Source organism: Anas acuta, chromosome 14 (genome assembly GCF_963932015.1).
Source record: "Anas acuta chromosome 14, bAnaAcu1.1, whole genome shotgun sequence".
In the NCBI taxonomy this organism is placed as follows: domain Eukaryota; kingdom Metazoa; phylum Chordata; class Aves; order Anseriformes; family Anatidae; genus Anas; species Anas acuta.
The window spans coordinates 16,696,676-16,719,500 of record NC_088992.1 but is presented as its reverse complement, the minus strand read 5'-3'; the positions used below and the strand labels follow the sequence as shown (position 1 = coordinate 16,719,500).

At 38.5% G+C, this 22,825-nt stretch overlaps 1 protein-coding gene across 11 annotated transcripts in view; it reads left to right on the top strand.

The window, feature by feature from the left end:
- Positions 1 to 22,825, top strand: part of TENM2 (teneurin transmembrane protein 2) — a 1,136,432-nt gene that overhangs the window by 469,867 nt on the left and 643,740 nt on the right. The gene's annotated exons all lie outside the window — the stretch shown is intronic.

Sequence of the window (22,825 nt, the reverse complement as noted above, 5' to 3'; positions counted from 1 at the left end):
GTTTTCGAGACGCGAAGCCTAGAAGTAGCAGTAATGCAGCAATCTGAGGAAATAAGGCTTGCCTGAGCCGTTACGGCATACCAGCTGTCAGTAAGCATGTGTAGTTATCTAACAGCCTCCGAGAGCACTTCGTGGCACGCTGTCTGGCAGCTCGTGTGGCTCCGAAGCGCAGTCCTTGCATGTTACGGGCAGAGTTGGCGAAGTGGTAGCACCTGTTAATGAGGTTACTGCATGCAAGCGTAATAGTCCGCCTCGGTTGTGCGGTCTGAAAGTTTTCCTTCAAACTTCAGAAGAATGCAGGCAGAGGTGATTCTGTCTTCAAGATATTTGTATTAGAATTCAGTTCATCCCGATGTGACAGGAGGGCGAATCTCTGCTGTGTCTCATGATGGCAGGTGTTTTGCAAAGGAGCTTATGTAAAGGGCCAGGGAAAATGGATTTTTACAAGGGGCTGATGGTCTGAAGGTAGACGGTGTTGCATTGGCAAGGTTTAAAATGTGTGCAAACAATGCATTTGGGCATTATTTTCCTGTGTATTGGCAAATCACTAACCAGGTTAAAGATGAATTTAGCTTGGCCCTTATGTTGAGCTTTCTGGTCTCTGAGTAATAAATGAGAAGTATTCGTATCTTGTGCAGATTTACGTGGTCGTGTATGCAGGAAGCCAGCTGGGAGTTCCGGGCTTTAAATCAGTTTGAGAGAAAAAGTTTTTTAGCTGTGGCTTCTTACTGTCCTAGCAACATCATCCAAGAACTCGCAGCAGTATTTTTTTTCAAATGTTATCACATGTTCAGCACATCATTCAAATAATAAGAATAATAAAAGAAGTTTTGATCTGGATCATGTTTGAATTTTTATTCTGCTTATTTTAAAACATTTCTTTCTTAATACTGCTCATATGAAAGCAATAATCTTTAAATTCTTTGGGTGCTTATTTCTAATGTGGATAATGAAAGTAAAATTATCATGCTTCTGTGTCACTGAGATTTCAACTCTTTATGTAGCTTGGGAAAAATTAACACATGAACATCACTAGTGATGTTTTTCCTTTAATTAACTTGAACTGTATTTTCAATATTTTGCACTAAAAGTCAAAGAACTGCTTGAGAAAACAGAGGAGGTACTTGCTCTTATTAGGTCACACAGATTAATAGTGGTAGGAACATTGATTTGAGGGGGCTTATAGTCAAGTTTCTGTGCCTTTTTAAAGAACATTTTTATTTCTGGGAAAAACAGCAACATATATCATCTTGTGATATATTATGGTCATGGCTCTGGCATATTCCCGTCGAATACTGTCATTTTGGTTTCTGCAGTAAAGGATATTTCTTGTGGAGAATATTACCATTAGAGTAAGTCATGGTGTAAGCTGGATCAATGATCTTGTGCCTAAATTACTTAGAACGGCATAGAAAAGGGAAAATGTTCATTCAGTTCAATCAAGGTCAATGTCTAGACTTTCTTGCCTGAGAGGTCAAACTAAACCGAAGGTCATATTAAATGGAGACAAAGCTCAAGCCACTGTTAGACCACTCAAGTCAATATGCCGATGTTTGAAAAGCTGTTTTGTTTGTTTGCCGTTTACTGTGAATTTAATCCCTCAATCCTTAACATTTTTGGCAGAAGGAGCAGCACCACTAAAGTCCGTGCTTAAAGATAAGACCAAACGCTTATTGGAATGGTAGTTTCAATAAAAGAAAATTATTATATAAATAGGTACTTCTAAAAAGTCTGCTTTTTGCTTTTTCCTTTTTAACCCATAGTGTGCATAGAAGTAAATACATCCTGAGAATATAAATTAAATCAATTTCTACTAAACTGATCAGAGATATTTTAGTTCTGACTTGTGTTTTCAGAAGGTCAGTATGTAATGAAAATGGCATTTTTTTTCCCCAGGCTTTTAAACTGTATTTTACTTACAGTTTCACAAGGTCTTTATCAGGAAGAATGGTTTCATATTGTGCTTGTAGTGCTGCAATAGAAAAGGTAGTTTTGATGATACTAAACATATGCAGGACTGGTCCATACGTTGTGACCCGTGGTGTCACATCCAGAGACTTCTCACCAACTGGTAGCGAGTGACTCATCTCGCTCATTTCTTACCGCACAAAACAGCCCGTGTACCCTGTGCTTGTACTTTATGTAGGAGGTAGGGTATGAAATGACTCTGCCTGTGTCTGACTGCTCCAGCCATAGAATGGACCAAATTTGTGTCCTGGTTGTTCCCATAGCCTTAAAGAACCCCGTGTTCTGATCCTTATTCAGAGTCACAGGCTTCATTTAGCTGAGCTGCTACAGCAAGGATATTCTAAAGTAAAATGTTTTCTGCTAAAAAGTCTCACCTAATCCACATACGGATTTAAAAGATGCACTGGGGCATCCTCTGTTAGCTGAATTTTGCTTCACAATTATTGGTCTGCACTGGGATCTCATAATGCTGTTCAACTTCCAAATACATTGTTTTAAATCCACCTAGCTGACTAACTCCATATTATCAAATAGACTTTACGGATAAGCAGGAAGCATATTAAGCTTAGATATTACTATTTTTTTTATTATTATCTTTTAAAATAGGTTACTTTGGGTTGAATTTATTGACAGTCAGTGCCAAATAGTAATAAATTATCTCCTTTGATGTTTATTGAGGAGCACTAATAACCTAGTAGTCTTCCATATAGGGATGTAATTACAAGCTTTTAGCAACAAGCCGTGCAACATTGGATTATAAATTTAGGGTTAGCTGAGGAAGTTGTGAGTAGATACGGGATGCACCCACTGCCTTATGCCAGTGGCAGTATTCAGACACATTCTGGGTAATAGTTAAGGAAAAAACTGATCTTAAGTCACATGTCTTTAAGTCAGAAGCAGGCTTTGTAGAATGTGTATTTTGTTGTCTGGTTAATGGAAAGCAAAGTTGCAATGAGGCAGGGGATTTTTGGCTTTGGGGTGAATTCTTCAGTTTGTGTTGTGTTTGTGTCTTTGTCTTCTCATTTTAATATATGAATGCCAGCTGGGTGCTATGGGGAAATTAAGAACAAGGTATCACCCTTTTTGTTTCTGGGTAATATTCTTCATTCCAGTTTTGTTCTTCAGGGACTTCTTTGGTATATAAATGTGTACAGTTAGCCAAAACAGAAACTGTAACCCTTTAGATTTACAAATGTGTATTATAATTGTCTAGAATGCACCCGTGGTTGCTCTTGGAGGATTTTCGTATGAGCTTCAGGTATTTTGTAGCTCCCTTTCAGTGCCTTCAGCTTGTCTGAAGTCTCCAGATTTATCTGTTGTTTTTCAGACCACACAGACAAGGAAGGCACGAGCAATCATTTACAGGCATATGCGAACCTATCACAATAGTTAACGAACATATCACTGAAAGACTTCTTAAAAGTAAGGAAACACCACCTGTATGTAAAATCCTTGTGGATGGTCTGATGTGACGTAGGTGAGAGGCAGCGGTTGAAAGCCAGTGCTGTACCCACAGCCAACCACCCGGGCACCACAGCTGCACACGTGAGGAGTGGAGTCAGGGCTTCTGCTGGTGTGCTGCTGCCTGGGGAAAGCGGCAAGGGATAAGTACAGAACCATCCTCTCCTGCTTATCTGTGTTCATGTGAGGCTTTTGTGGGCCCAGGGGCATCAGCTAGTGTTTGTTTTTTGAACCAGAGCCTGCGAGACCCAGAGAAGCTTCTAGTGCAGGTATAAGGTGAGGCCTCCCAGCATGTAGCACAGCACCTGGAGACTAAGAGCTATGATGGACATTGCTGCGTGTGGGTAGCAAGGCAAACAGCCGTCTCCATGTGTGTGCTTCCATGGTTAGCTCTGTAAGAATCTCTATGTATTTACTTATTGGGAAAAATGCTTAGGAAAGTCATTTTTCCTAAGCTGAAGAAGTTAAGAATGTTGGTGCTGTTTGAATTGTGGTTTTGAATGGTCTGTACAGTACTACATGTAAACTACATCATGGAAATTTGAAGTTTAAAAAGGCATATATAAATGCATGGAAGCTATAGGAATTCTGTTCTGAAGTCATTGTTCCATAGTGGGATAGGGTTTCTGTGTAAACACACGTAAAAATAGTAAAGCATAACATATTCTATTAAATATAAGTAAAAGCTTTTTCCAAAACGTTTTGCAAGTATAGTTTGTCTAGTGGCTTTTCTAATCTCTCTTTAAAATACAGCTATCTACTCTGAAATAAGAGTTATCACAGTCTTGTGCTCCACCATTGTATGACATACTAAAAAGGTAGCAAATACCTTTTTCAAGCAAAAAAATAAAATCAGGTATTTAGAAAGGCAGAATACTTAATGATGAAATATAACAGTGACACTAGAGGAAAGATTCTTTATCTTGAAAATAAAGCTCGCTTTGCTTGCTGCATGTGCCTTGCCAATGTACTAGGAAATACTATGCTGGAATCAGATTCTTGGGGAAAAATGAGGCATTGGCTTTGCAGCAATTGAAATAAAGTAGCATTCGTAAATATTGAATGCATTATGGTAAATAAACTGTGTACTTTCTAGAAAGGAATATGAAGCATTTCATGCTTGCTACGTTAAATTAATTTTTGAACCAAATTATAACAAGTACTATGCAGTTTAATGTAAGTATACTGAATATAAAAAAAAAATCCAAACCAAATTTCATTAAAGGTGTCCATCAGTGCATGCTGTTTGCCTAGTCCTGCTGTCATCTGTAGATACCTCCCTTAGTGAGCACCATTACTGAATAATTAGGCTTTTAGAGAAAATAATTTCTCATGTTAGTTCATATTTACACAGAGGGCAGGTTTAAGTGTATGTGTATGCAGGTTCTTGGTGCATCTGGTTTTGTTTTTTTGCTTAGGGCCATCCAGAAAATCATTGCCCATCTGGAGTTGGCAAGAGTACGGTCAGTAATGCAGAATTTTCTCTTCAGGGGTGTTTTCTTTTCTAGGCATTTTTTGTAACTTTTTTTTTTCCACATAGTTTTGACACAGAAAATGTTTTTATAATTGCCAGTGTTTTTTTTTTTTATGATAGAGAGATGGTATACCAGTGTTGCATGAAAACCTGAAAAAAAATTTAAGTCCATACAGGGATGGGGAAATAGTTTTCTCTTCCACTTCAGTGTAGCTGACTGGGTACCAAAATCAAAGGCATTGTTACTGAATCACACAGGAAAAATAATGGTTTGGGCAGATTGCTCCCAATCACAGTGAAATTTCTTTTATAAACCAAGACTTGTCTAAATATTTGAGTGAGTTGAAACATGATAGTTTTCGTATTCCTGTAAGTAAACACACTGGTACCATGAAAGTGGATCTCTAATTTTAATAATCCCGGAGCATTCATGTACACGTGAAGGTCTGCCAGCAGTTAGGATACAGATGATGTGTGTGGTGCACGGGTTTGATCGGTTACTTCTCTTAGGGTAGCATGGCCTAAATATCAGCTAAGGAACACTGGCAAGCTGTTCAGGGAAGCTGGAAATGAAGCAGTAGAGACGAGATTTTTGAAGAAAGCCGACTGTAGAGATGAGTGGGTACACATAAGATACTCAAAATTTCCTGTAGGCCTTCTGCCTTTATGATTGTTTCTTAATGTCCCTCTGGAGTTGATCATGCTTCTGTGTCTGTTGAAAATCCTTGAGAAAAAGAAATCTGAATCTAGGAATTTTAGATAAGGCACCTGAAATAAATGGTCTATGTTTAGTGGTTTAGTCTTTCCAAGTGATATGTATGAGAAGTAGACAGTAAGGCAGATTATTACTAATCATCAGTATAAAGAATCAAAGTAACTAAGATTTGTGTATAAGATAGGTCACAACAGGAACTAAACCTTTTTTTGCTGAAAGCGAGCTGGCTTTAGTGGTCTCCCAGCACAGACTAACCTAAGTCTTCTCCTTCCTTTCCCTCCAGCTCCTTGTTGTGGGCATGGAGCAGCCTGAGAGTCTCCAGTGCAGTGCTGAGTTTGGAGGTCACAGCTCTGTTAACCACTACCCAAGTACATAATATTCCAGTGCAAATCTTAGCTGACACCAGCAGCTGACACTGCTGCAGAATATAGAATAAGCTGTATGGTTGCCTTTCTTTCAGCCTTCCTACTTGCTAAGGGATGCAGACTGAAATCCACAACGTTGTCATCTCTTTCCTTCTGTGGAACCTACTTGGGGCTGAGAAATGATGTGAGTGAAATTGCACAGAACATACCTTTGCAGAAATCTGCGTAACTGTTCAGGACCATGCTTAAGTGACTCACTGTGCAGCAGAACTCGCTCAAGTATTTTTTTTAGGGAATCAAAGTCACAATTATTTCAGTATTCCTTCTAAAATAGGCCCACTGGAAGGTGGAAATCTCTTCATGGTACTTTGTTTCATCTTGGATGGGCAAAGGAGAGAAAAAGTCCCTTTCAGATCATGACATTGATAACCAGCATGCTTTCTGCTGGTAACTGAGCTTACTGTCATGGAAAAAAAAAAAAAAGGCTGTGGTAGTGAATTCACAGTAGATGACAGCATTCTCTTCCTCCTGTTTCTGGGATCCCTTTGGAGAAAGGTGCCACCTCCTGCAGCTGGAGCCTGGCTACACAACAGGCATCTCTCCCCCTTTGGGGCATGAAGAGGAGGGAGGAGGAGGCAAGTGCAGAAAAAAGTGACCTGAATGTTGCGTCAGCTGCTGTGGGATGTGTATTTTCTCTTTCAAACTAGTATTCGGGGCCCTTGGCTCCATTTCTGTTCTGAAAGTGAGCTCCTGGGGGTGACAGAGGGGCTGGCGGCTCCTCCTGGTACTGTGCTCCTTGTTGCACCACCAGTGAGGATTACCAGCTAATGAGTTGAATTAGAGAGCCCTTCCCTTTCACTTTCACAAGCAGCTGTCACTGCTGGAGAGAAGTGGTGAGAGGTGAGAAGAACCCGTGGATTGCCTGTGGAGTATTTATTCTTCAGTTGAAGCTCTAATTACCTAACGGTAACCCTTCTTCCATCTTTCCAGCAGTCCTAGGGGCCTCCATAGGTTCCTCTAGTTCAGCTGGCAGCTACCTCCAGGCTTATATTGCCTTTCTTTTTCCTGCATTGTTCCTTTAAAGGAGTGGTAATCACTTCCCCCTGTGTTTCTCAAAAGGTCTGAAATACAAGCCCTTAATAGATCGTTCTTTTACACAGTAGCTTAAGCATTTCCTCATATTCTTTCTCTACCCATCACTTGCATTGGCTGGGTAAGTACTGTGGTGTTTATACGCTGCCAGTTCTGGAGATCTTGATGTTAGCTTATGTTACAAGGTGAAAATTTATAAATGTACCCCAGTTGGCTTAAGGCCAGCTTCTAGTTGGCCCTTGCTCTTTGCACAAGGGGTAGTGAGAACTGTAGGGAGAACATCCTCATCGCCTCAGCAGTCTTCTGGGGGGAGGTCAGAACTCAGATGCTGTTGATACTTCCAATGTAGACGGTGATTCCCTTTTTCCCTCTGGTGCCATTCTAAGGAGACAATGACAATACTTATTAATTCCCTTCTTTTCTACGGAGGAGAAGTGATACGAGGTGTGGGGTTTAGAACTCCTCAAAAGTTGTCGTGGTTGCTGCTGTGTACTGCCTTTGTTTGCCGAAGGTTTTCTATCAAGCCCTAGATACCTGACTGTTTCTGAATATTGAAAATCACCTGACCCCTAGGAGGAGGTGTTATAAATCCTTCGTATACTTAGACTGGATTAGCCCCACTGAAGCTGAAACCTGGTCAGTATTTTAAAAATCTTGAGTCAATTTCCAAGAAAACAAATAACATATCCCTAGAAATTGTAGAGCCAGATTTTCTTTAAATTTGCAAAGATAGGAAGGCAATACAGCCTGGAATAGCTAGGTCTGAATTTCATGATCTGATCCCATAAACAGTCATTACTGTCCTGTTGGTCCTCAGATGCCTGTGTGTGAGGAAGGATCACCTGCTTAAGGCAAGCTCTGCTAGAACGTGATTTCCCACTGTCATCCATTTGCAGTTTAAATTAATTGATGCCTTTTAAAGAAGGAAACTTAAAAGATGTTTAGATGTCACTTTAATTTTGCTAATGAAATGCTGTTTAGTACTTAGGTTCTGTTGTGCTAGTATTATGGCCCACTATCATTTATAGCTAACAAGTTTTATTTTCCAAATAAGCAGCAGCAAACACTTATATATAAGCTGGAATTTGTGGCAGTTGAAGTTAATGGATGTCTCAATGATTGCAGTGACTCTGTATCAAACCTTGCTTATGCAAGCTACTTTTTTTTTTTTTTTTTAACTGGGTAGGGAGGCAAGTTTCCATTGTTTCAAAGTGCTTTTCTTGCTTAATGAACAGGAAAAAAAAGATGGGGTCTGGCAGCACACATTGCATGAGCAATGGCGGAGGTTAAAGCAGTAATACTTATTACTTGGATTAAGATTGCTGTATACCATTCAGGTGGTGCAAATGAAAGGAAAACCATGGACTCTCATGGTAGTAAAAGAGCAGCTGTGTGTTACTCTGTCTTGTCTTGCTTGAAAAAAAAACAACCAACCAAACAACAACAAAAAAAAAAAACACAACACAAAACCCATAAAAAATCCAACTTGCAAGTATGGCAGGCTGGAAGAAGTATGGCCATTGTGCTTTGTTTTCTGGGCCCAGTTAGTGTAGTGTGGATCAAGATTTTGCCTTGCTGTGGTCTTCTCACCTCACTTGCCTGCTGTAAGCTTACTGATGGTGCAGCTGCATTGCAAGCTCCTCGAGCAAGGGTGATGTGACTTGGTTCACTCAGTCCATCAGCAGTTTGATTTATAGATCCCTGGATTTATTAAGAACAGGTCCACCTATGTTAGAAGTGATGGTAGGCAACACTGTATTGTTTAAAATAATGCTTTCTGTGTTGGCTGGTGAATTTATCAGGTTTATGCCGTGACCCTGAAAGCAGTCTCCTTGGCTGGATGGTACTCTTGTTTCTCCTCTCCACCTTTCTTCCTTGCCCCACTCTCAGCCATGACATTGATGGGAAGTTTTGCAGGTCTAGTTTAATGTTTGTTGTTGACTAATTATCTTCTTGTCAGAAGTTGTATGAATACTTGCTGCCATTTCTTCCATTGTGTATGGAATCTTCTTTGAGTCTATTACTGGCAGATTATAGGTAAAAGCAACATGTTATAAATGAATGTTTATTTCCACTTTGATTACTGTGGAAGTCCATAGAGCTATTATTCATCTTCTCTACTTAGCAGTTATTTAACGTATCTGTTTGCTCACATGGTAAAACTGTAATAGCTTTCTGTAACATAGAAAGTACACTTTTTTTTTTTCTTTTTAAACAATGAAAGCAAAGATGCAGAATTAGTTAATGCACTGAAAAATGGGTTTATTCTCCAATTAGAAAAAGGGCTGTTATGGTCCTGTAGATTAGGATCTAGGTCTGTTGCCTCTTAGCAGTGGACAAAAGTCTGCTGGTTAGTCTTCACCCACCCAGTTTAACAGCTGTGCTTTCCTTCCTGACCTGCTGTTGTATATTTGTTTGTGAATTGAATTTTCTGCTTGAAATGTATCAATTTTGTGGAATGATGCCTGTCTTTAGGTTTGTGCACCTTACGCTTTTTTTTTTTTTTTATAAATGAAAATATTTCAATTAGAGAGTGTTTTGGAAGGTGATAGAAGTTGGATGAGGTTCTGGTAGTGTAGGAGGGGAAAATATTAATCCAATTTTTAATTTCAGATAAACAGCTTTATTATAGAAGCCATCTTTTCCCTTTGTGATTACTCTGACCATGGTCAAGAGTATTCTAAAATAACTAACATAACTATATTATGTTTGAACTATGTGGAAGCTAGGTGACCTGCCCACCGATTCCTTTTAGCATGTGACAGGACCATATTCAATTACCCAGGCTCAGGTTCAGTAGAATAATGAGCACCCAGTTCAGCAATTCTCTTTAAAATCCTGCAAGACTGAAATCTTCCGAGAAGCGGTGAGTGGGGTAGATGTATTCAGGGTGACCAGTGGTGTAATGCGGGAGCATGTCTGCTTCTCCTAGATGGGTAGGAGCACTGAAATCTGGATGGCATGTTCCGTGTCTTCTTGGTTTCCATTTCCTCACCACCTCTAAAGTTCTGTATTGGCTAAAGATGAAGCTTTGGAATACCAAGAGCTGCTCTTATGCCTGAAACAAACCTGGTAAGGACTATTTCAGTGTTCTCATATGACTCAATCCATTAATCATGTTTCAAGAAAACAGTGCACAGAATGCAGTGGCTCCATGGCAAGCTTATCATTGGGAAACCTGAATATGCTGTATCTTGGAGGCTTTTTTTGCAATTTATAGATGGAAATCTCTATGTCTGTTGTATATATGTTATTCAAGACCTTGCAAGATGAATTTGCACAGTTTTATTAGCAGAGAATAGCTTCTTTCTCTGTTAGTGGAGACAGACTTTTGGTTTTGTTTTGTTTTGTGTGTGTGTTTGTTCCTTTGTTTCACCCTCCATCTTTCGTGTGTGTTACAGTTAAAGCTTGCTTCCAGGACAATGTTGTCTTCTCTTTATAGTGCCATGACATACAGAGGCAAAGTCATGGTAACGGCGTGCAAAATGTAGCCATATACAAACTATTAACTGAGCTCCCCAGTTGCTAGCTAGCTCTTCAGCAAGCTTTAAATTCTAATTGTATTAGATTTGAGGTTCTTTTCCAAAGGGCTTTTCCTCCTCAGAACTTCTCATCCTTCTGCTTTCTCATTGCCAGGCAGGAATTCCAGCGCAGAAAGGTTAGTTGCTCTTTTCAACAGTTGCCACAGCTTCATGTGCACCTTGTACAACCCTGCTCTCATTTAGGACTTCCTCGGGGCTTGGATCAGTTTCACCAAGTGAGACTGAGGTTAGAAATTAGAGGGAAAAAAAAAATCTGTTTCAAATGATAGTCAAGGACTGAAATATTTTATCTGAGGAGGCTGTGAAATCCTCACCGTGACTGTTGTTACAGAACAGACTAGACAAGCATCTGCCTATGTTGATAGAATTGCCATTGATACTGACTTGCAGTTAGGGGACAAACTAGTAAACTTCATTATGGGTATTTCTCCTGGCTAGGTTGTCCTACAAAGTACTGGGCTAGCACTTAGTAATGGAAATAGATATGTCTGAACAGTTCTATCGTTCCCCCCCCCCCTTTTTTTTTTTTTTTTTTTTTTTTTTAATTCTGACTAGGTATCATGGAAATTTAATGTATTTTTGAAGTTACTTGCCTGGTATTTTGAGTTAGGAAAACTGAAAACTTGGGTGATCTAAGACTGGTAAAACCAGATGTTTTTTAGTGGTTCAAGTGCTATTTGAGATGGAGCTTGTGTATATAGATGCGTTGTGCATGCATGCACATTTAGGGTTTTGGAACTAGCATACAGTAAGCATTGTGATTACAAGGTGGGGCTATTGTGTTTTTTGTTCAACTGTTTTTCCTGTTAAGGATATTAACTGTTTTCCCCTTAATGTATGGAAAGAGGCTAAGATCATAAGACAGCTGTTTCACTGAGCTGTTTTCTAAGTGCTATAGCAACCTTCTAGCTCTGCAGTTGAAATTTTGCACTAATAACTATTTGCATATTCCAGGCAATTGATCTGGCATTGTGTATCCTAGGTATAGCAGGGTATAGCAGTATCACCTGAATAGGTAATGAGACCACATCAAATACCTTGTAAAGAAAATGAAAGCGTTCCTATATTGGTAAATGATCCTGATGTGAAATAAAAGCACAGAGAAGTAGATCATGCTTTAGATCATAAAGAAATCATGTGAGTAGGAGCAAAGTCTTCGTGGTAGTCCCTAAAATGTATATGAAATGGAGTAAGATGAAAGATTTAATCTGTAATAGCCTTGTGAAGGGATGCCCTGCCTCTCCCTTGTTTCCCTTTACTGCATCAGTGCTGAGATTTGTACATGGGGAAGCAGGTGCCTTCTGCAGCCACCGGGAGCTCTGAGTTGCATTGAGGTATCCCCTGATGCCCTAGGTACTATTCAGGCTTTCCCTAGAAAACAAAGGGTTCAGAAAAAATAACTGATCATCCAGGCTGGCATAACCTTCCTGTCTGCTTTTATAATATAATTTGCAGTGGAATTAGTGGGTAAAATATTCAATATTTCTCTTTTAATGCTCTCCTTTGAAATTAATGGTAATGATGATTCCCCAGTTTGGGGAACATGGTTGTGGCTTCCTAGTGACTAATAGCTTCAGTCAGTAATGTAATAGATTTTGCAACATGATAACGAAAAAAATTCTAATGAAGGTCAGATAGCAAATGGCTGCTGAATCGTTAGCTTTAAAATCTGTCAAATGTGGCAGTATTTATTCAGGTTTTGTTAAACAGGCTCTTTCACCACCAGTGGTAGAGCTACTATCGTTACGCATATCTTAGTGAATTTGTTGGAAGAACAGACCCAGTCTGTTAGGCTCCTTCAGAAGAGAATTGATGCTGTTTAGCTTGATGTATAATGTCAAAGCCCGGTTCAGTTTTCAGACACTGTAGGTGAGATGGTGTTCTTGAGGATCTGACAGGTAAAGCAGAACTGTGTGAAGTCTCATTTTGCTGTTTAACTTGTACTTGGTGGTTCAATAGCCATCACAGACAATGCAGTGGCATGTTGCAGAGGGAACACATTACTCTAGACCTAGTCTATATTTTCAACTTTGTCTTTACTGTAGATGACTAAATCAAGAACTTAGTGATGCAAAAATACCTAACTTTTGTGTAAAAGAAGTTCGATTTTGTAAGTTTGGAGTTGGCTTGTTTTGTAGTAGGATCAGCTGTTGCATGTTTTGTGAGGTGTGCCTTTGGCCTTGATCTGTGGTAGTGGATGGGGCTTATCTGCTACACAGTTCACACGCCTTTACAAGGGCAATGGAAGGAATGTGTCTCAACTTGGAACATCTTGTAACAAATTGCTAAATTGTGGCTAAAACCCAAATGTGCTTTCTTTTTGTAGATTATTTTTTTCTCATTTGCATTTGTGAATCATTCATCTATTTGTCCTCAGCTAGTGATATTCCTGTAGTATACTTAAGTGAATTTCCATTAGCTACCTGCAAAGTACACTTTTTGTACAGCATACTGATTCTTATGATGACCTAGTTATGATAGCAGCAATGTTGATCTATTAAGCATTAGACGACTGATTATTTTCTTGAGTGATAGAAAGTAAACACAGAATAAGGTGGTTTGTTTTTTTATTTTTATTTTTTTGGTCTAAAATGTTGGATAGTGAAAGAAAAAGTGAAGCTGCCTATTCCTGTGTGCCAGTAATTTAAAGTGAAGGTAAGACTACAAATGAATAGCTCAAGTGAAGGCTCAGCAGACAGTCTCACATGAAATCCTTGCTGCTCCGAATCTATTTTGGAGAAAGCACAACACCATATAGGCTGTTACTTTTTCCTGTCTTGAGATAACTTTTTTTTACCTTTTGGAGGGATATACATGTATACATACTGTTTCCTTCAAAAAGTAAGCATGGGGAGTTAAATGTGTGATTTACTTCTTCCATTAAGATCTAGGATAAAGTCTGAAACAAATTTTTGTTAACAGTAGGTATTTAACTTACAGAATTATTATTGAATTAAGTAATTCATATTGTATCTGAACTTTTTCATTATTTACCATTTTAGGATCCATGTTTGTAAATTGGAAAGAAGTGCAGGTAGTTTTTTGTTCTTTTTAACATCCTAATCCTCATGAGATATTAAGAAACTTCTATGACTGATCTGAAAAATTCTCTTCCATTCAGCATATTTGAGAAGGGGGTTATGTATTATTTCCAAAATAATAATAATAAAAAAAACCACAATGCAGTACAAAGTACAGTAAAATGCATGATTTTACTACCATTGCATATTATTTAATATTTCATTTTTTAAAAAAGTAAAGTAGGTTAGAACTGCTCTGAAGAAAATCTGTAGACCTCATTAGGCTGCATTTAACTGCTGTAACAAAACCAGGCAAATACATACATGATAGGGGCTGCAGGTCTTAAATTTACTATTTCAGAGAAAAGAATGACTCTTAAAGCTTTATTACTTTCTCATTCTCTAAAACATTTGTCTTATTAATTTGCTTCTCTGTTATACTCTCACAGTATACATTTCTAGGGCAAAACCTATTCTAAGAGATTTCTCATATACCTTCAACGCAGTGATTATTTTTGGCCATGACTGTTAAATTCTTGGTTATGTTGTGGGTAATACTGAAGTTATCTAGTATCTTGTTTGGAAAGGAATAGCTCTTGTGTTAATAGCTCTGTGTGGTGCTCATGGAACTTTCTGAGGTAAGATGTTAAAGAGGCAGTTAGTGTATTGCCTAGCCGCTGCACGGAAGGTTTACGAATTCATAGCTGATGCAAGGTGTGTTTAATTCTTGGGGCCAGGCAGAATGGCAGGAGTGCAGGTGAGTGTGGAGGTAATGGGACTGCTGGCTCTGAATGGTGGTCCTAATCTCTGTGATTTTTCTTCACTGTGATGCAAAAAATTCTAGAGCTTTTGTCTGTTAAGATCTAGTTCATACTACTTCCTAACAACCAAGGCATGTAGAAGCCCAACTACATGGTACGATGTCCTTGTGTAGTACCTTCTGCTAGTGCGGCATGAGCCCTGCACCGGTGGTGCAGAACTGCTTTGTTTAGTTCTGTGTGACAGCACAATTCCTGTTCTTTGGTTTCTGCTGCTTTACTGATGCATGGCTGTCATAATGGAAACTGTTGTCATGCTGCAGCTAGGGATCTAGCCCACTAACGGATCCGTGACGTGAAGTATGAAGTGAATGGATTATGCTGAATCAGAATTCTTAGCCTTGTTATTGAACTGATCTGTGTTCTCCTCTCAGTTGATGCCAGTAGTTCTGTCCATCGTCATTTTATTGGTAGGGTATCCTGTATGAGAAATTAAGAGCAGGTTCCTAATACATGAGAAGAGATTTTTCATTTTGTAATCTGTGACAAGCTGACAGAACATGAGCAAATGCAATGGCCTTTCTGCTTCTGATATTTCTATCTGTCTGGACGTGGGTACCTTGTCTTTTGACAACAGTCAGTGCAGAGAGTACACATGATGGTTAGATATGCACTTAACGCATTTCAGATCAGACATAGGAGGTATTCTGCATGAACGTGTTAAACCAAAGCATGTTGTTACAGACCTTTCCTGAACAGTATCAGCTTTCAGACTTGATCTCAGTCTGCTGTCACTTTGAATTGTGGCTTTTCCAAGGTCTGTGCTATGGTGAAGTGAGGTTTATTCTATTACTCTGACTGTCGTATTTTTGGGGAGTGGGCTTTTAATTCATTGCATGTTCTTATAATTGAAATACTGGTGCCCAGTTAGCTGCAGTATCATACCCTGCCACAACTGAACGTGCAGGCTTCCAGTTAGCTATGGTTTCTCTCTCACAAAGGATTTGTTATATGTAGCAAACCAAATAGGACCTTGGTTAAAGGTGTTAAGTTGAGAAAGACATAGTTAGAAGGAATATGAATGCTATGTGTGATTCAGACTGAAGTACTACGGATTTCTTTCATTCTTTCACAGTTCACAGAAAATATGTTCTCAAAGAGCCTATCTCATAATGCTTAAAAAAAAAAGATAGCAATATTGAATTATTATTTTTTTTTTAAGTCAGCTTTGATTTCTACACTGCTGAATAGAGATGAGCAGCCTTATGTGGAGTCTTCAGAATGCATAGCAAGAGGTGTTCAAACACCTGGTGTTGCATCTAAATATATGGAAAACAGCAATGCCTCGACCCGAGGAAAATGAATTAAATCCAGTATTAAATAAAACACTGCAAAAAAATTGGACTTGCCTGTTTGTGTATGAACAGTAAAGGCTGGGTCTACTTGTGTTTTCTAAGTGCTCGATTCTTTTCTGCTAAGTCATCACTCCTGTGTTCTTTGCCAAGTGTTAGCTGTGTATTAGCCTGTGGGCTAAAAGGAAGTAAGGCTGCATCTGAACCAGTTCTTGGTAGCTTGCAACCCTTCCATAGCTAGAAACTGTGAATACCATGATAAAGTGTTTTCAATTATAGTCTGTGCTTTATAGAGATCCATTAGAAGCCCTCCATTTGAGGTATGTTGCTTCTGGTTCTGTCGACCAAGTTCACCGTTAATTGGAGGATATCTTTGCTTATGTGACTCGAATTCACATAAGCGTTACTGTTTTCAAGTAACTTCGTTATGTACCATATATTTTTTTTTCTATTTTACTATTCAGTGGCAACATTTCACTCCCTTCAACTTGTTAATAGTATGTAGAAATAAAGCAGGTGACAGCAGCACTCGCCATTATATTCTGGGTTTCAGTCTTAGACACACGGGACTCCCCTTAGTCTTCTGCCCCTTGATTCTGTGGATGAGATAATGTGGTATAATGCAGGAGGAGCAAATCAACTTTAATTCAATTAGCTTACAACTTGTGTAAACTTGGGTAAAATTGCACATCTTGACCAAAGCTTTCATATTTGATGTGGTAAGCTGTTTTTTAAAATCTCACACAATGTTTCTTGACATGCAGATGTCAACAGAACATTTGGCAGGCAGAAAAATGCTTATGCTGTCACAGTATACAAGGAAACTTCACAGTTTAATTTTAGCAAAGGAAATGTAAAATGATTTGATCCACAAAACAGAAAACAAACGAGTACTCCGTTGACCAAAGAACGCGTATCTCAGTGCAGACTCATGCATAATTTTGGAGAAACATATGAGAAAGTTTCTCATGCAGATTTTCTTTACAATATTTATGAGATAAATGATAGAGAAGCTAATTTTTCAAGGTATAACCACACTCATCTTTGCTGTAGAAGATTTGAACGATTGCATCTCCATCTGGTCATTTGATGGAAACTTTTTGAAGCTTAAACAGTTGGTTTAGATTCTACAACAGATCACAGCTTTGAAAGATCTTCCCCAGCATTATTGTGTTATCTGATTGAGTCTACATTTGCTAGAGATTACAGCTGTGATTATATAACCAAGAGATACAGGCGGATAGATAAAGATGAAAATCCTTTGTATTATTTGGCTTTGATTTTTTGTTTGTTTGTTTTCCCCCAGATTCAAGTTGAATATAGAAACTGGAAAGAAACAGGTAGAACATAGGCTTGGGAAGTGACAGATAGGAAATTGCAGTTGGAAAATGATACAAATCAGGGTTATTGAAAAGTTGTGTGTTTATGTATACATATACATTTATATATATACGTATGTGGAAAATCTTGCAGATGCACTTGCTGTGAGCTCACTAACAGCAGTAGGAATAATTCTGCTGTAAAACAAGTTCTTTGTTAATTCTTAATTTTTATCTAAACTTTTCTTTTTTTAATTTGGATTAAGATGGTGGTGGTAAGTAGTTTTGTTGCAATAAAAGAATTCAAACTTCATTAGCAAAATGCAAAGCCATCTTCTTTGCTATCTCACTGTGTATGAAAATAGAGTTTTACACACAGCAACATTAATTACAATTATCTGTAGCATTCTAATTCATTGACTGTATTTATTCAGAACTCTATTAGTGTTAAACAATTAATGGTAAGTTGAACTTTAAAGTGGATAAGAACGTCATTCTAAGCTGTAATAGCTTAGCGGATGAGCATATTGTCCTAAATTGGCTTAGCTACATCGTTAAATGGTTGCTGTATACACTGTGCGTAATTATATGATGACTGAATGCTATTAAATGTATCACTTAGTCTTTTAGGTACACATCACAATATTTTAGCCAAAGTTTCAAAAAATGTCTGTTACAGACATTTTTGAAAAACTGTTTTTTCAAGCACCATTTCTGGATTAATTTTAGATCAACGTACAAAAATACACAGGTCAGAGGATTTGACTTACCTGTTAAACCAGTTTTAGGTAAGTGTGTTTACTTTTTGGGACATTACTTTTCACTTGTGCTGGTTGAAAAAATATTTTAGACTTTACTTAGCATCTTAATTCTCTTTCCGTACACATTCACTGGTAGTGGATTTGCATTCATAACATATTTTTCCATTTTATGTGCTCTATATATTATAGTAGGTAACAGAGAAGAGAAATTGCCAGACTGTTTAAAAATTCAGATAAATACTTGTTTTTTCTATGACTTACATTTGCATTCGTACTTTTTTTTTTTCCCCATACTGCTAAATGCAGTAAGGACATGACCCAAAGATCAAGTAATCTGTTTTCTAAAACAAAAATATTCTAGCAGACACACTTAGAACTAAGTGTATGTGGGAAGGATAGTTTGTCCTTACTTTTGCATTAACATATGTGGGAAGAATATTTTCTTCTTACTTTTTTGGTACAGCCAGGTACACACATGCACACAGCCACAAATATCTACGTATCTCTCTGTATTTATAAATACAGGCTATTACTTTCAAGCCGTAGTGGGGCAGTGTATGTTGCAGGAACAGTCCAAGGCAGAAATTGTGAGACTGAAAACAGCTGTTGTGTCCTAGTTCCCCTGCTTGCTCCCTGGAGAAATAATATGTTGCTTATCTCCAGACAGTAGTTGATTATTTTCTCCTACGCGTTCCTTGGCTGTTAGCACGCTTTTGGAAGAGACGAGGCAGAATCACAGCACCACGTGTCTCTGCTTCTCGGAGAGAGGAAACGGTGTCCTTTGTAGTCTGTTCTTCCCCGTCAGACAGCCAGCAGTGGCCTACACAGGAGAGTAACTAATTCATGCTCCTTGACCTTCTGCATGTAAAACAAGCAATATTATTATCCTCATTTGCACTTCTTTATTATTTACTATAGTGATAACATCAGAGGTCCACAGTCAGGTTTGAAGTGCTGTTGTCTTGGGTTCTGCATGTGTAGAATCCAGCAGCAGTTACCAGGAGGATGAGGTTTTGGTGCTGATGTGACAACTCAGCGAGGGATCTGGGGGCTCTGGCATGATGCCCCAGGGCTGGACTGCTTCAGCCCTGCTCCCCGGCTGCAGAGCTCCTGTGCAGGCACATTCAGCTGCTGGTTTTGTGGATTACACTGTGTGATTCGGTGAACCAGGAAGGTAAGAAGTGTTTCACCTCCTGCCTCACTTCATGGACTGCCGCAGCTTTGAGAGAGGATTATTTTGTGTTTAACCTGTTATCTTGAAGTCATCCCTAGCTCAGGTCAGACAAAGGACAAAAGGCCAACTGAAAGTAGTCACAGCATCCAAACACAATACCACGAATGTTTCTGCAAATGGTGTAAGTGAGGAAAAAGCTTCTTAATCAGTTCTTAATGAACTAATTTCAGGCAGGTCTCCCTCACCTTCCTGCTGTCAGCTGAGCCGCAGGCTTTGCTGACAGTCTGTCCTTTTGCATACTGTATGTCTCGAGATGCCTGTTACAGGGAGCAGCTTTGTGGTGAGATGTAGAATTTACTGGGAAGCCCTTGGTCTTAAAGGAGGGGATATTTTCTTTATCTTGAGAAATCATTTATTTCTTTCACCAGAAAATAGTCCAGTTGTTCCTAAAAACTAATTGTTTTTGTCACCTTCTGCAAGATCACTCTCTGTTATGACAGGGAACAAAGCACAGTCTTACCTGGCTGTTGGTGACTCCTCCCCACCTCTTTTGGTGATTCAATGTTTATTTCACAGCATTAACTCCTTTTTTTTTTATTATTATTATTTTTTCCTGAACTTAATATTCTGTGTCCATTCATCCTTTAACAAGCATACATGTATTTGATACAAATGTCAAAAGTGGGTGAGTGTAGGTGGCTCATTACTGGCTCCAGATTGAGACTGAGCACCATGGTAATCACCATTTTGTGGATACCAGGGGTTTTAGAACAATTGACCTCCATCATCTTGCTTTCAGCAATGCAGAAACACGGGGTTTCACAGGCGAGGCAGAAACACAAACTAATGCGTCTGAATTAATTACCATTATAAAATGCTACCTTTTCAAATTTTATTTTCAATCTGACCCTCCCTGGACTTGGAGCAGCTAGCCGGAGCTCTCTATCCGTGTGACTAATGATGTTGAATATCATCTTTGCCATTGTGGTTCAACTGGTTATTATGAATCTGTTTGCCTGAACAGAGCCCCTAACTATGAGTACAGTTAAGCTCCATTTTCAGCGGTTGATCAAGACTACCTTCAACAAGCAACCATTTTATTAGTGGTTTGTAGTATCTTGGTATTGTTTATTTGGTGTAGATCTTCTGTGGTCCTTGTAAGAATTCTTTTTCTTAAGCTCTGTCGGGCTGTGTTTTTATTTATTTATTTGTTATTTTTATTTGTGTTGGTTAATGTTTGTTTTTAATTGAGTTTGTCTTGCCACAAGACAAAATACAAGTATTTTGTGGTCCAAAATCAGTTGTGTTGATCCACAGTTAGTCTGGGTTTTCTCTGTGGATTCTGTTTTAGAGGAAGAGGCAGGGTAGATGTGGCATCCTGACCCTGCACTCCTTTATTGCATAAGAGGAAGAACTAAGCATGTGCACTCGGAGGGAACAGATGTGGACAGTTAATTCTGTTGCCCTGACCAAGTGATTAAGGGAATTAAACCTGGCCCATTCCATTATGCTGAGTGTCCTTACACCCACTCCTGTTTAGAGGCAAAATGCTGCTTAAAGTGAAGAGTTATTGAAAAGCAGAGCACAAAACAAACATTATCAATCACAGATGTGACATCTAACCTCTGTGCCTAAACAAATGCCTTCATGAATATGAGATTCCATTGCTGTGACCAATTGAATTAGACTATTTAAAAAAAAAAAAAAGAATATTATGAGACACCCATTTGAGTTGTGCTTTGTGATTAGATTTCATGAAAATTGCATCTATTAAAAAGGACTAGGGTGGTAAATGCACACAGAAAAATTACAGTCTGTTTTCTCTATAGTGCTGGGATATATTTTGTTACTGTTTTTAAAGAATATTGCTGTACACTTTTCTATCAGGCTTTGCCCTAGGGTGATGGTTTGGAATTTTTAATTTAACTTTTTCTGTCATGACAAATGTAGAGAACTAGACAGCTGGGAAATTGTAAAAGTAGGTTTAAAAGGGAATTATCGAGTCCCTCCACTCCGGTGGATTTAGCAAACCAAATTCTACAGGAACACTATCGATTCAGCTTGCAGAAGTAAGACCACAGTCTTATTTGTGAAATACAGCCATGCTAATCATTACTAATTTTTCATAATTAAAGGGCCATAATGTTCCAGAACTGCTTTCCTGTAATATTAATAGAATTAAAGATGGGCTGCAACCTTGAACTTGAAGCTTTACATGGTAAATACAAAAGGAAAGGTTAACAAATGCTTGACGATGTTTTCAAGACTTGGAATGGTATTAGTTAAGCTGCACATTCCAGTAAGTGCAGAATATATGTGACAGTCTTACATATTGGGATACAAAAATCGACATCCTTAACCAAAATGAGATGAAAGGGATGAAGAGGGTGAAAGTGGATGGCACTAAGTTCAGAAGCAGTACTTTTATGAAGAATTCCACCTCTCCCATCAGCAAAGAGAGAGTGCAGTGGTGTTTCTACCCTACCACACCCTTGGACATAACTCGTACTGTCTGTAAAGACAAGAGTTCAACTTTTATGGCAGCTTCAGGCAGGTAGGTGTTCAGGAAATGTGATGGTTCAAGAAAAACACAATGGCCTCTCCTACTTCAACTCCAAATCTGTAAGGATGCAAACCTACTGTTATGTCTTTACCCTCCACTTCAAAGTCTCCTGCCTGTAGGTGAGGGCAAGAAAGGATATATATCATATCCTCTCAGTTCCTTATACTCTGCTCCTCTGAAGGGAGGAGAAAAAAAAAAAAAAAGAGCCCAAACCTATGACTTTTGGAAGCTGTAGCAGCAGCATAAAAAGTAAGTTTCACAAACTCCTGCATGTGTCAGGAGGTAAGAAACTGCTCCTTGCCAGTTGTTTCATGCTAATACTCATCAATATCCCGAGCTATGGGAGGAGTGCAGGAACTTCCCATGGGTTGAGGGAAGCAATGTTGCAGGTGATAGCTCCTGAAGCTGTTAACCGAGTGTTGTCTTTTAAACTCTGTGGATATGTTTTGCGTTTTACCGGGGTTTGCATTTTACCAAGGCTGATAGTTTAGACCACTGCTCACTAGGGAAGTATATTCAAGTGTATTTTTCAAGAGTTGATACATTAGACTGTTTAATTTTATGGTCCTGTGACTGAATGTAATTAATATTTTTAAATTAATTTCAGGCAACCTATTTAGTGTCCTGTATTTGCAGGAATTAATGCCACTACCGATTTTGTTTTCTTGTTCACAGTTATTTTGCAAATATTTGCTTTTGTCACTGCTGTTGATAAACAAAACGAAAGCTTTTTATTTCAATTGAAAACAAAATATGTCTTTTTTTGAAAATGAAAATACATCTGAGATTTTTGAATAGGAACTGTATTTCAGCATTAGGAAACTTAGGAAAATTGCTTTTTTTTTTTTTTTCCCTCTTTCCCCTTGCTTATGATATGCTGCAGAGATTCTAATACCAGCTATCTTTTTCCAAGGCCTTGAGCTATGTTCGCTCTTTTTTACTGTGGCATCCCCTACAGCCTCAGTCTTCTGGCCATTTTATAGACTTCTTACCGTGTTAAAAGGACCTTTTTTTTTTTTTTTTTTTTCCTTTTGAGCTTTTGAAGGTACAAAGTTTTTATGAATCTTTGAATCAAAACCACTTCTAAACAAAATTTTAACTTTAAAAATACTTATCAGGTGCAATTGTATTTAACATATTTGGTTTGCAGCTGACATTGGGGCTCAACAGTTTTGATTTTGGCTGTCCTTTATTTCTTCAAGTTCTGCAGCAGCACAAATGTTCTCATGTGACCTTTCAGCCTACTGTTTGCAGAAAAACT